General features: G+C 49.7%; 1 long non-coding RNA gene across 1 annotated transcript; it reads right to left on the bottom strand.

Moving 5' to 3' along the window:
• Positions 1–5,513: 5,513 nt before the first annotated feature.
• LOC101788950 (uncharacterized) lies at positions 5,514–10,606 on the bottom strand. Its single transcript, XR_001199195.2, has 2 exons — positions 10,421–10,606; positions 5,514–5,747 (listed from the first exon to the last, which is right to left on the bottom strand). It is a non-coding gene; the product is annotated as an uncharacterized LOC101788950 (long non-coding RNA).
• Between the last annotated feature and the right edge of the window lie 304 nt (positions 10,607–10,910).

Below are 10,910 nucleotides of genomic sequence, written 5' to 3'. Positions count from 1 at the left end.
CACGCAGTACCCTGAAAGCAGTGTCTTCAGGGACACCGAGGCCTCCACAGGCAGCGGGGCAGGGAATCGCTGCCTTGTTTACTTCCCAGAGTCCGCGTGGCCTCTGCCCATTTCTCCATCTAGCAGCAGCACTTCCTTCCTCTAGCAGCAGCTGGACCTCCAGTTTTACAGTCCCAAATGAGCCTCACGACATCCAGCGGAGGCCCCTCAGAGCCTTTGGGTGAAGGGTGACAAGTCCTTGCCTCTCATCTGCAGTTCTTGCTGCTGTCAGCCACAGTCTCCGTGCAAGTTGCAGATGCAGAAGCATAGCTTGCACAGAGGGTCAGGCTGGCTAAGTCGGTCCCAGTTTAGGCCCCTGTCCCCACGTGCGGAATGTGCTGGGAACAGATGCTTGGGAGACCTCAGGGCACCAAGGACTCTGAGACACAGTGCTCGTCAGCGCTGGGAGAGGGATGATGATGCTTTGGTGGTTTATGAGGGGGCAAGTATTTGTGCAAACAAATACTTGAATATTTGGGCAAAATAAAAATCCAGGAAGCCAGGCCCTGCAGCGTATGACTCTGTAAGGGCAGTTAGTGCAGGAATCACATCCAGAGGGGACTGCGAGGTATAGGTTTGTGGGAGGGGAAGGATATGAGGAAAGCAGCACCCTCATGCTGAACAGGAAGCCTCATGTCCCAGCGAGCTAATCGATGCCTCCAGGTGAGAAATCCAGGAGGGGCGTGGGTCCAGTGTGGGGGGAAGGTTTGGGGGATCAGGGCTGGGGTGTGCCTTACTGGAGCCACAGGGATGTTCCCCTGGATGTGGCCCTGAGTGCTGTCCGAGGTGGGCGTGGTCTCCAGCGCATCACAGCCAGCCAAGTGCTGGCACATTCGTGGTTGCAATGTGTTTCCAAACCTAAGGTGTCATGATCCCCAAAGGTGTGGACCTGAGAAGGAGGGGCGCCGGGTGGAGCCCTGAGCTTAGTGCCTGCTGACAGCAAGAGTGTTGACTGGGGCGCTGGGGCAGGGCTGGGAGAACTCTCTCAGGACCCCTTCCAGAAGGCCTGCTGGTGCTTGTGGGGAGAAGACCAGGCAAGTCAGGCAAGGCCAGTGCTGGGATTAGAATCTGACAAGCATTGCCATGCTTCTTTATTGAGTCTGATTTTCAGACACTAGCAAAACCCAAAACCACAGACAAATGCCAGAAACTCAGATAAGCAATGCCCTTTGCAAACTTCCTGTACATCTGGTCTCTGCTGGAGAAGTGAGGCTCTGTGAGGGAGGTGACCCTGCCCACCTGCCTTCCTCACACCACTGGACCCCAGCAGGGGATCCCACTGGCTTTGGAGTGAGTCCCTTGTAGGGTGTCTTGAGGGGTTCTTTCCTGCAGCTGCAGGGGACCCAGCCATGAGGCAGATTCTGAGGAAGGGCCTGCTGTGTGAGCAGCAAGGGTGTGATGGACCGGGGAGACTGAGAGGAGGCACGTGGGCCCCCTGCACTCTGATGGCTTTGGCATGGAGTGACTGCACTTTCCTCCAGCAGAGGTCTCTGCTCTTCCACGGTGGGAGGCTCCTCCTCCTTCTCTTCCTCCTCCGGTCCAGAGATGATGACTAACGGCATGGTTTCAGTCAGTGCCTTCTTAGGCAGTGAGGGACACCCCAGTGACGCAGGTCAGGAAGCCTGTCGGGTGCTCAAGAGTTCTGCTCCCAGCAGGGGAGGTCCGTACCCCATGCTTAGGACAAGGAGCCATCAGCATGAGGCCTTGGGGTCCGGTGTGGGCTGAAATGGTAGCAGGGGTCAAAATGGTGCTGTGTGTACCTGATAGATTCAGCTCCAAACAAAAATATGTTTACGGCCAACCACGGTAGGAGACATATGAGAGGAAACAGGTGGATTGCAGGTATTGGGGGTTTTCCGCATCCTCGCCTCCAGCCGAGTTTTTGTCTGAAGTGCTGGACAGATTCAGCCTCATCCTGTGCACCAGAGGCAGGAACACTGTGACCCAGGCTGCATCCGGCTGCTGCCTGCTGCTATCTGCCAGGCGCTGTTGGAACCCAGGTCCCTCCACCCCCATCTGGACTCTTTTACTGTGCAGTGGCAGCAGTCACAGATCTACATGATCTGCAGAATTGAACATATTTATTATTGGGTCTTGTAGAGAAAATTACTTCTAGCTGTGCATTAAACCATGGCCATCATCTAACCCCACACGGTGGTCACTGGGGAATGCAGAGCTGGTCCCCTGGTGATCACTGCGTAGAAACAGAGCCAGGCCCCATGGATGTTGCAAGATGGCTCAGTAAGGACACAGACAAGGCCACACAGCGGCTTCCTCTCTTGTCTTCCTTCTGCTACGCTGACACTTCTGCTCCTGTGACCCTGACCTGCGCAAGAGACACCCAGTCCTTTCTTCTGGAACATTACACATTCTGGATTGGACTGAGAGCTTCTGAGAGAAGTGTTTTACTTGTTTCTCTCAGGCCTGTTTTACCTGTAAGTTAGTAGCTAGACCCTGAGACACGACTGCTCTCAGGTTCGGTTTCATAGGAGATATGTACGTTTTGTGTCACCTCTCAGCAGGAGCCCCGTGGTGGCTGTGGTCACCCTTTTCCCAAGGCTCATTCTCAAGGGTGTTGGCATCAGCCGTAAGCTTCCATGATGGAGCTCTGAGCCTGGCATTTTCCTGAGTGGTTTAGAATAAGTCACCGATGTCTTTTAGATCACGGTTTCATTCAGCTCTGTGAAGAGATAATTTTATAATTCTCTCATCTGTTCTGCAAAGATCAGCTGGTAGTATGAGGTGGTGAAGATAGTGCCTTCATTTCACTCTTGTTTGCACTAAAATAGTTTGTGCCAGAAAGGCAAAATAAGTGCTTGAGCTTTTCTTCTGTTTAATAGTTTCCAAAGTGACAGTTGCTGTCTTGATCATGGACTCCAGTTGTTCATACTTATACACGAGCGTCCTCGTGAACGCCTGCAGTCATGTGCTTCGAGGCCCTAAAGTCATTACTGCCTGCAGTCTGCAAATGTTCTACCTGACTAATCCATGCTCTTCACAGTCATGAAATCTCACTGTTTCTTGCCAGAAGCAGCTGTCATCCAGCACTGCCCTTGCTCAGCTCGGCCCTTATTCTGCGGGACTCTGTTGTGTCCCACTTTTGACTCAGTGCCTCTGAACATGATCCCTGTCACCTGAGGATGAATTGCCAGCATTGCTCTTGGCTGAGTGCCCTGCCCCATTCGAGGTGAGGTGAGACTACACTCATCCTGAGAGGTGAGTGAGAGACTGGGCTTTGGGAGGAGCTGAGGCATGAGGGTAGAGCATGGTTGTCACCAGTGCCCCGAGTGATGAGGAAGCCGCCAGGTGCTGCTGTATGTGGCCTTGGATTCCTGCTGTGTCTGACTCCGTGCTGCACAGCTGGGGGATTCGTGCTGCTGCCAGAGCCACTCAGGGCGTGGCATTTTTGTACAATAATATCTCAGATGCACTGAGACACTACTCAATCTCCTTCCATGCTTGGTTCTAATTTTTAATAGGTAACTTAGAGAGGAGAGGTTAGCTGCACTTAAGGCATCCTAGTAATACTGCAGTTTTCTCCAATGAAAAAGGATCAGTGAAAAGTGGTGTAGGCTCCTCTGCACGAACAGGTCATTGTCAGATCAGCCTGGCCATAGAGCAGGGGCCAGAGCACTCGGTCAGCTGAGGAGTGGCCGTGTGTGGTCAGGCCTATGAGGGATTGGAAGACCCACACCAGAAACAGGAAGAAGTGGCTGGAACACCCCCGGGTGCTGCTCCTGCCAGCAGAGGTTTCCTCTAAGAGCAGACAGGTCCTGGTTTTTTTTTTTTTTTTTTTTTTAATTTTATTTAAGGAGAAAAAGAAAAAAAAGCAGAGAAAGGGTACACGTTATACAGATTTACAGAAAAAGATAAACAGTAGGAAATCACTAGTTAATGGATTACATATTGTCATCTTAGAAATAATTGTTCAAGTTACAAAATTAAAGCTTATAAAGTGGACATTCCAACAGTGAGACTGCAAACAGTTCTGTTCAATGACCCAACAAAACTCAGTAATATCATTATCTATCTTATACACTTAAATATACATGCAGTTATATCGTTTAGAGCACTTTCTTTTCCTCTCTTTTGTACAATGACAATTACCCATTTTGGGTTTTGTTGCTCCCACAGTTCTTATTACTTTTTTGGAAGAGAGTAGAACCAAATGTGACATAACAGAACAGAGTCAGTCAAATCAAAAGGGTGGACATAATAGATAATGTAAAAGCATAATACAAGGTGATCAACAATGGTTACCATAATGCCTCCCGCTATCTCTAATAGAATTGCCTATATCATCAGTTATAATAAAATTGAACAAAACAGTAAAGAACAAAACCAACAAAACCAAAACATTGGAGACATTATAGGTCTTCAAAAGTAGATAATAGTCAACCAGAATGGGCGTCATAATGAATCCCACTATCTTCACAGCTGTTGCTAAACTTTCGAACCTGGTACTATCCAGCAAAACAGAATAGAGGAACATCAGTCAAAACAAGATGGTGAGAGCAATATAGGGCTTTAAATCAAGATAATGGAAAGTCAAAGTGGGTTACTATGATATATCCTGCTATTTTTTAATGTTCTGTTTTTAAGGTTTCTAAGTAAGGAGGCCCAGACAGCTCGAGTGAGAAGCAGCTGTGTCCGGGCATCCAGGTGCCGGGTGGTGGTAATGTCCTTCACGGATGCTAGCATCTTCTGCTCTCAGCCTTTCCCTCCACAAAGGACCATGCGTGGGAGTCTGTCCCCAAGGCTGAGGATGAAGCTTCTGTGGCAGCTGATTTCATTTATGCTCTAGTTGACAGGACTGGAAGGCAAAGGAGCTGTTGAGGGCAAGGGAGTTGCTTTGTGCACCAGTAGGTGCACGAAGAGGTTTATTGCACAAAGCAGGACGACCAGCTGTCCTTCCCTGGGGGATGCAGGGTGGCTGAAAGGTCCATGTGGCTGAGTTGTGGCCACGCTCTGTGATGTGCAGCTGGTTGTGTAATTGTTTGAGTGAAAGATGCTGATCTGGGAACCCAGACTTTAGCCCTCAAGGGCGAAACTCAAGTGGGGCAATTTTAATGCTCAGATGAGGTTCTCATTGCTAACGTAAAGCAGCTCACTGCCCACTGTCCAGACAGAGCCTTGGCTGTGAAGATGGACCCTTTGTGTCACTTGCTTGTGGGTTTGGGGCTGAAACCAAGTGATAGTGATTTTGATTTGTTTCTCTGCACCAGGCAGCCTTATTGACTGGCTTATCTCTCATTCTACATTTGGTACCCTAACCCCAGATTTTCTTAACTGTTTCCACATGGGGGCATTTTTACCAAAGGGAAAGGACCAAGACGTGGAGGCGGGGCAGGGGGTGAAAGAAGAGCTAAGATGAGTTAGGTGCGTGCACCAGTTTCCTGAGAGGATGTCCTACCAGCATACTAATCAATATAAAGCCAGATTGAGACGCAAGACTTAGTTTGAACTGAAGATGATTGCTTCCAAAAAGATTTCATTAAATCTTTTTAAAGTTAAAACAGTGACTGAAAGCTTTCTTCACGACTCCCACATTTTTCTCTCAGCTCATTTGCAGCACTTGGCCTTCCCACTGAAACAGGTACCAATATATTTGGAAAAGTTAGGGCAATTGTAAATGGTACAGTATCCTCCGTTTTCACTGCATTCAGTCTCATCCGCTTTTTGCTGGAGACCTGCGAGGAGGCCAGTACCTGTGGAGAGAACAGAAGTACTTCAGAGCAGTGACATTAGGACATTTGGGAAAGGAAGGATGCAACTCTTAACAGGAAGTTTCCTCCTGGACTCCTCTTCCACTGTGCTCAGGAGGGAGGAAGTTGTTCCGTGATGCTCCTGGTGGGCGACCATCCAGGCACCATCTTGCCAGCTTTCACTGCAGGTGGCACTGCTGAGTGTGCCTCCTTGAAGCTCTTGGTTGCACCTACCACTTTCAGAGCGTGGTTGTCGAGCTGTTTGCGGAAGTAGGGCTTTTAAAGAGTTAGTCAAGGTCAAACAAGATCACTAGAGTGGACCCTGCTCCAGAATGACTGGTGTACCTACAGAAGAGACTGGGCACAGACACACACAGGAGGGGTGAGGGTGGACACTGAAGGGGCCATCTGTCAGCCGAGGAGAGACACCTCAGCAATGCAGCCCTGCTGCCTCCTCCACCTCAGATTTCCAGCTCCAGAACTGTGAGGAGATATGTTTCTATCGCTAAGACCTCCAGCCAGTGGGATTTTGCTATAGCAGCCAAGACCTCTATAGACGTGTGTATCTATTGTCTGGACGCGGGGTTTTCATACTGACTGAGACTGTGCTCTCAAGGAGCTTCCTCCAGGGCCTCTTTTATAACTTTTTGCAGTTAAGTCTAATGGTAACTTAGGGTAATAAGCTTTAGTTTCTTCCCATCACCTTTTTAGTGCCTCCTTTCTAGACCTGCCCCATCCTGTGCATTCTCCTCTGGGTGTGTCCAGGTTGTCAGGAGACTTCCTGAATTCTGAGCCTTGGAGTAAATGTAAAGCACCTTAGATGTTTCCCTGCAATCAGTAGCGAAGAGTTTCCTTCCTCCCACAGTCTTTGCTGTTCTATGTTGGCCAGCATGGTAGCCAAATGTGGAGTGCGTTATTACCACGTAAATGAACCAACATTTCATTTGTCATATTGCAAGTGCTCCATAAATACACATGTTCCTGGTTACAGCATGGGACAGTGCATGATTGGAAGCCTTCTGTCACTCTGAGACCTCCTATTGGGCTGTGCTAGCAAGAGGGTGGAAGAGACTTAAGAGACACTCTGGTTACCCTACCCCATCCCATACTCAGAGAAGCACCTTGGGCTAAGGCTCCTCCACTGCATGAAGCAGTCTCCTGGTCTCCAGTTTTTGAAACCCTGACAGTGTCTGAGATTGCCTTGTCCTAGTTAGCGCACCACAGTGTTGCCCTCCAGTGGGGTCCTAGGCAACCACTCTCCCAGTGTGTCTGGCTCCACCTTTTGTCTCCTGACCTGGGAGCCTCCAAGTGCTTGCAGGATTCCAGGGGAATGTTCAGTCCAACCCCTGCAGCACACTGGGACCCCTCTGAGGGACTGCCTGCTGCTCAGGAAAGAAAGTTAAAGCTCTGAAGGTGCACTGCAGTCCCGAGAGAGTCTGCACACTCTTTTCAGCCAAAAGTAATACGTCTCACAACCATACTGCTTGGTAACGGTGGCCTTGTTCCTAACCAGAAGGAATTTCTGTCATTAACTTCAATGATCCCATACCTTAAGGATGCAAATTAAACTGCAGAGAGCTCAGTGTGCAGCGTGGTGATCACATTTAGTTCTAATCTAGGGTGTGATCTTTGGCAAACTGTTCAACCATTCTGAGTGCCACTGTCTCACATTTAAAATCGAGGAATTAGAGCGAATGTTTCCTCCCATTTCTAATATTCTAAGGCTGATCATTTTCCCTTGGCGCTTCACTCACACATATTCCATTTAATCCTCTGAGGAATGTGCTGCATTTATCTAACTTACATATAGAGAAACTGAGGCCCAGAGAGATAGACTGTTATCCACTGTCTCTTAACAACCAAACAGAATCCATGTTTCTGCCACCCCAGCTTCCAGCGCACCTTAGTAAAGACATGGGCTGTACCAGCTTTCAGAAGCCTCCTGTGCCAACTACATGGAGTGGAGGGAAGTGCTCTCTGCTTCCTGTTTGATTCCTCATGAAACACAAGGGCACCATATTCAGTCACTTCCCACAATGAAAGCTTTTACTGTTTATCACAGACACATACCAATAAAAATATTTTAGAAAGAGAGCCCTGGAATAACTTCTTTGTTCCTCTCACTCTGTGTGTTGATTGGGTGCTGATGATGGACTCTGCTCTGGTCAGCTCTGCTTTCTCTATGCAGAGTCCTGGTGGGACCCATGTGGTTCCATAGGTACATGTTATGGTTCATGTCTGGAAGTCCCCCCAGTTCCTCCTACAGTCATGGGCGTTGGGCTTTTCAGAGGTGGCTAAATCTAGTTTGTAACTGATTCATGGTCCAATGTTGGGATTAAGTGTGGGTGATTGGTGGATCAGTCCACTAATTGTATTGGCACCACCCCAATTCCAGCAGTCTGGGTATAATAATGGGGAAGAAAGAAGCTTGTCCCACTCCCCGCTTTTTACTCTTGTTTGATTTTGCTGTCTTCCAGTCACCATGAACTCCAGTCTCTCTGCCACACTACCCTGCCTTGGAGCCAGCTGATGGTGGACTGAAACCTCCACAAACTTTGAGCTAAATAAGTCTTTCCCTCTTTAACTTTGGGTATCAGGCATTTGTCTCAGCAATGAGAGAAAAATAACTAAGGCTGTAGAGCTATAGTTGGTGCCATGGAGCCCATGGCTGCCAGTCACTGCTGTGTGACCAACGCCAAGTTATTTGTCCTCAAACTGGAGACAAGGGATTTCCTACTTTCTCCTTGGAGCACTGTGAAGACCAAGTTGAAAGGGGAGATGTTGCTTTGCTTTCCCCACACCTCAGACTTTCACGGTGCTATTTCACAGATTTCCTGAATACAGGGTGAAGATTCTGATGGCTGTGGTGGCCAGCTGGTGACAGACATATCAATCAGCTGAGGGAAGTGACAGAGAGCTTCGGTGACATGGGGCGCAGCTCTGCTGAAGGAGCACCCCTGCCAATTCGCACCTCATTGTGGCAGGTAGATGTGATGCTGCAAATTTTAAGTTTTCAGGGCAGAGAAAAATCTAAATCTCATGTGACATAGTTCGCTTTTTAAATGTAGATGGGAACTTACTGTTGAACCCCATTCACACCCAAATCATCTATTCCCCATTCACTCTCACCACCTGGAACAAGCCTCTCTTACAGCCTCAGACCTGGTCTGCTCTCTCTCTGGCCCCTTCTGGCCCCACAGCCGCTCCCTGTGCACCTCCAGGCAGGGACTTCATGCTGTGCTCACCTCCTGCTCTGCTCTGCCCCTAGCAAGGAGGCCCAGGACAGGGCCTGCACAGATTAGATGTGGACGAAGCCTCATGCTGGCTTGGTGTCCAAGAGGTGAGCTCTGTGGCCTTGTCATCCTGGCCCAGGCAGTGTCACAGCAAGGCCATTTGCAGAGGTGAGAGGAGCAGCCCCCTTCTCTGTGAGGGGAGGAAAATGGTCCCCCTGATCATCAGGTCTCAGCTCCTGTTGCTGGGGGTCCCTGAGCCTTGTTTCTCCATGGGTTTGGACATGTACAGGTGAGCTCTGAAGAGACTGGGGTGCAGGGATCCTCTACTGGGCTCAGTGGTCCTGGTACCTGTTGGGCCAGCACCACCTCCAAGGCAGAGCACCTGGAACTCCAGGTTGGTCCAGCTGAGTGGCACAGGCAAGGGCTGCACAGGGCTGCAGCACTGATGGTGAATCATCAGCTGCTGTGTGTGAGGTGTGGGGCCACCTGGGTGAGTTACCATGTCACAGTGTGTGTGATGTAGGAAGGTATCATTTGTTGCTCACAACTAAGAAAAAACCGTAGAAAACCATGAGTACCAGCTTAGAAAATGCAGCAGAGTGTGTGTGGACTGCGTGTAGGGCCCCTGCACACACGGATGGGAGGCTGTGGCTTCTAACTTGGCCGGTGCTGATGTGTTCCAGGCTTTGTATAAGGGCAGAATAATAGAATAGAAAATTTATAGATGTTTTACAGTAGAAGCTAAAAATTGGTTAGTGGCCTGTGACTGTGCCCATGCTGCCTGTCACACAAACTGCTAGACTCAGTCTTGACTGCCTGTGTCCAGCTGTAATGTCTGCATGTTCCTACCTAAACATATATATGTGACCTGCTGGAGGTGACAGAACAGAGATGACCCCTGCAGTGCCCATCTTCTGTCACATCAGGGACACCACTGCTCTGTCCCAGAGAAGCTGGCACACTCTCTTCAACTGAGGAGTCCAGGTCTTGAAAAGGAGCCTGGGATCTCCAGGGAGAGGGAGTGTTCCTGTGGTCTCCTGCAGAGACCTGAAGCCTGCAGACAGCTGAGTCTTAGGCAGAGGCCAAACTGGTCGGGTGGGAGGGCTGGTGTCTCCCTGTCTGAAGCAGGAGGGAACAGCCAGTGACCTGGGGAGGAGGGCGATGCTTCTTTCTGCACATGACTCTGTCCTCCAACTGTGAGGAGGCCTTATATGGGACCAGGAGGCACTTGTTCCTTATGAGACATTCTGTAGATGCCCAGACCTTCTCCCAGGGAGCTGCTCGGAAGCATTGTGCTAGATTTGTCTTTTAACCTCAATGCCTACTGCTGCTGTTGTGCCACTCAGCCTCACATGCTGTCCTGCTGCTGGCCCTGTGCAGTTGTCCTCAGCTATCACATGCTGCAGTGCCTCCCACAACACCGCAGCATGTCCCCAGGCTTACCGGGTGAGATCTGAGAGAGGAGGAGGCAGCACATGAGCAGCAGAAAGCAAGGAGTCCTCATGGTGACCTGCAGGCTGGCTCGGATGCTGAAGTGGGGAGAAAATTTCTCCACAGCTGGGTCCGCAGAGACTCCCAGAGGCTGTAGTGCATCTGTATTTATAAGAATGCAGGATTGTGCAACCTCAGGATGGGCTGGGACGAGATGGTGCAATCCACAGTGAGGTCCTAATAAATATCTCTGTCTCCTGCTGTTTGCCCTGATTAGTCTCCAAGTATTGTGGTCACATTGTCCCTATGTAGTGTGGGGTGAGTTTTGCTGTCAGACTGGAGATTAAGAATTGGCACCTCCGCCAGGGCTGTTTGTTTTCCAGGTTTGTTGGGGGGAAGGCAGCTCATAGTAGGGTCCGTTGAGTGGCAATGGCTCAGAGAGGCCCTAAATAGAGGGCAAAGCTGGAGCATGTCCTGACTTTTAGTCCTGCCTGCAGTTGAT

The sequence above is a fragment of the Cavia porcellus genome, unplaced genomic scaffold, assembly GCF_034190915.1.
Source record: "Cavia porcellus strain 051 isolate PalLab524CR breed Dunkin Hartley unplaced genomic scaffold, mCavPor4.1 scaffold_24, whole genome shotgun sequence".
NCBI lineage: Eukaryota > Metazoa > Chordata > Mammalia > Rodentia > Caviidae > Cavia > Cavia porcellus.
Note: the sequence above shows the minus strand (reverse complement) of the source record. Positions and strands in the feature narration are given on the sequence as shown.